This window comes from Theropithecus gelada, chromosome 3 (assembly GCF_003255815.1).
Source record: "Theropithecus gelada isolate Dixy chromosome 3, Tgel_1.0, whole genome shotgun sequence".
Taxonomy (NCBI): domain Eukaryota; kingdom Metazoa; phylum Chordata; class Mammalia; order Primates; family Cercopithecidae; genus Theropithecus; species Theropithecus gelada.
The window spans coordinates 93,540,238-93,544,090 of record NC_037670.1 but is presented as its reverse complement, the minus strand read 5'-3'; positions in this window follow the sequence as shown (position 1 = coordinate 93,544,090).

Here is a 3,853-nt window from a genome sequence, read left to right as displayed (position 1 = left end):
TTTCTTTACTTTTTTTTTTGGCGGGTGGGGGGACAGGGTTTTACTGTGTCTCACCCAGGCTGGACTACACTGGCACAATCAGCTCACTGCAGCCCCGACTTCCCAGGCTCAGGTGACCCTCCCACCTCAGCCTCCCAGGTAACTGGGACTACAGGCATGTGCCACTATTCTGAGTTAATTTTTTGTATGTTTTGCAGAGACGGGGCCCATGTTGTCCAGGCTGGTCTCAAACTCCTGGGTTCAAGTGATCCGCCCACCTCAGCCTCCAAAAGTGCTGCAATTACAGGCATGAACCACCATGCCCAGCCATTCTAATTTTTCTTATATAGTTATAAAGACCTCAAGCACAAGAGGGATATCCTCTTAAGTAGTGTTCAGTGTTGTGTAACTAACTTTTCAAAATATGACCAATAACCACTAAAATAAAATGAATATATTGACGAAACAACCTCCTTGGGAAACTGCTTTATAAAAATAAAACTACTGAGATGTAAGGACAAACATAAAAGCATATTTATTACAGCATTTTTTTAACCAAGTATCTACAGGAAAATGGGAAAACTACTATTTATGTATCAGAATGACTAATTATGGTACATCTTTACTAAGGAATATTATGTTGTTAAAGCTGTGTATAAAGTGCTACATATAAGGACATGTGTGTATACATGCTTGTATGAGCATAGATACGTGTGTTGAAGGATATATCCAAAAGTATTAAAACCTGTGACTGTTACTTCGGGATCAAGAGGATGGGAGTCAGAAAGCAAGAGATTATAAACATGTTTTTACACATTTCTTTATTTACTTGTTACAATATGCGTAACTGCTTTTGTAACTAAAAAACTTTTTAAAAAATTGAAAGAAAGAGAAAAAAAGAATTAAGTTACCATTAATTACTTACTTTAGGAAAAATATAAAAGCTTTTTATCTGGTAGTTGCTGTTAGTTCCCCCTCCCCATCCTAAGAATTAGACATTAAATTAGTTTCATTTTGAGATAATTGCAGATTCACATGAAGCTGTAAGAAAACGCAGAGATCCTGTGAACTCTTTACACAGTTTCTCCCAATGGTAACATCTTTTTTTTCTTTTTAAATTTCAGTATGTTTTCTATCTTGAAACTTTGCTGAATTCATTTATCACTTCTAGGAGCTTTTTGGATGAGTCTTTAGGGTTTTCTAGGTATACAATCATATCATCAGCAAACAGTGACAGTCTGACTTCCTCTTTACCAAATTGAATGCCCTTTGTTTGTTTCTGTTGTCTGATTGCTCTGGCTAGGACTTCCAGTACGTTCCAGTATGTTGAATAGAAGTAGTAAAAGTGGGCATCCTTGTCTTGTTCCAGTTCTCAGGGGGTATGCTTTCAACTTTTCCCCATTCAGTATAAGGTTGGCTGTGGGTTTGTCATAGATAGCTTTTATTACCTTGAGATATGTCCCTTCTATGTTGATTTTGCTGAGGATTTAAATCACAAAGGGATGCTGGATTTTGTTAAATGCTTTTTCTGCACCTATTGAGATGATCATGTGATTTTTGTTTTTGATTCTGTTTATATGGTGTATCACATTTATTGACTTGTGGATGTTAAACCATCCTTGCATCCCTGGTATGAAACCCACTTGATCATGGTGGATTATCTTTTTGATATGCTGTTGGATTTGGTTAACTAGTATTTTCTTGAGGATTTTGCATCTCTGTTCATCAGGGATATTGGTCAGTAGTTTTCTTTTTGTTACGTCCTTCCCTGGTTTTGGTATTAGGGTGATAACTGGCTTCATAGAATGATTTAGGGAGGATTCCATCTTTCTCTATCTTTTGGAATAGTGTCAATACGATTGGTACCAATTCTTCTTTGAATGTCTGACAAAATTCAGCTGTGTATCTGTCTGATCATGGACTTTTTTGTTGGCAATTTTTTTATTACCATTTTAATCTTGCTGCTTGTTACTGGTCTGTTCAGAGTTTCTATTTCTTCCTGGTTTAATCTAGGAGGGTTGTGTATTTCCAAGAATTTATCCATCTCCTGTAGGTTTTCTAGTTTATGTGCATCAAGGTATCCTTGAATGATCTTTTGTATTTATGTGGTATTGTTGTAATATCTTCCATTTCATTTCTAATTGAGCTTACTTGGATCTTCTCTCTTCTTTTCTTGGTTAATCTCACTAATGGTCTATTGATTTTACTTATCTCTTCAAATAACCTGCTCATTGTTTCTTTGATTTTTTGTATTTTTTGTTTCAATTTCATTTAATTCTGCTCTGATCTGTGTTATTTCTTTTCTTCTGCTGGATTTGGGTTTGGTTGGTTCTTGTTTCTCTAGTTCCTTGAGGTGTGACCTTAGATTTTCTATTTGTACTCTCTCAGACTTTTTGATGTAGGCATTTAATGCTATGAACTTTCCTCTTAGCACTGCTTTTGCTTCATCACAGAGGTTGTATCATGATTATCGCTCAGTTCAAAAAATTTTTAAATGTTCACCTTGACTTCGTTGTTGACCCAGTGATCATTCAGGAGCAGGTTATTTAATTTTCATGTATTTGCATAGTTTTGAGGGTTTCTTTTGGAGTTGATTTCCAATTTTATTTCCCTGTGGTCTGAGAGAGTATTTGATAGAATTTTAATTCTCTTAAATTTATGAAGACTTGTTTTGTGGCCTATCATATGGTCTATCATGGAGAATGTTCCAAGTGCTGATGAATAGAATGTGTATTCTGCAGTTGTTGGGTAGAACGTTCTGTAAATATCTCTTAAGTTCATTTATTCTAGGTAATAGTCCCTTGTCTCTTTGTTGACTTTCTGTCTTGATGATCTGTCTAGTGCTGTCAGTGGAGTATTGAAGTCCCCTCACTATTATTTCATGGCTGTCTATTTCATTTCTTAGGTCTAGTAGTAATTATTTTATAAATTTGGGTGTTCCAGTGTTAGGTGCAAATATATTTAGTATTCTGATATTTTTCTGTTAGAGAAGTTCCTTGATCTTTATGTAATATCCCTCTTTTTTTGTAACTGCTATTGCTTTAAAGTTGGTTTTATCTGATATAAGAATACTTACTCCTGCTTGCTTTTGTGTCCATTTGCATGCAATGTCTTTTTTCACCATTTTACCTTATACTACTTTATATCAGTCGTTATGTGTTAGTTGAATCTCTTGAAGACACCAAATGCTTAGTTGGTATATTAGTCTGTTTTCATACTGTTATAAAGAACTGCCTGAGACTGGGTAATTTATAAAGGAAAGAAGTTTAATTGACTCACAGTTTGGTGTGGCTGGGGAGGCCTCAGGAAACTTACAATTATGCCAGAAGGTGAAGGGGAAGCAGGCACCTTCTTCACAAGGCTGCAGAAAGGAAAAGCTCTGAGCAAAGGAGGAAGGGGACTTATAAAACCATCATATCACTCACTATCATAAGAATGGCATGGAGGAAACTGCCCCCGTGATTCAGTTACCTCTTCCCATGATTTTGGGAATTACAATTCGAGATTTGGGTGGGGACACAAAGCCTAACCATATTATTCAGTCCCTACTCCCCCACCAATCTCATGTCCCTTTCACATTTCAAAATCAAACGTGCCTTCCAAATAGTCCACTGAAGTCTTCATTCATTCTAACAATAAACCAAAAGTCCAAGTCCAAATTCTCATGTAAGATGAGGCAAGTCCCTTCCACTTATGTGCCTGTAAAATCAAAAGCAAGTTAGTTACTTCCTAGATACAATGAGGATACAGGCATTGGGTAAATGCACCCTTCCAAAGGGGAGAAATTTTTCAAAACAAAAGGGCTACAGGCCCCACAAGCAATTCCAAAATCCAGCAGGGCAGTCAAATCTTAAAGCTCCAAAATGATCTCCTT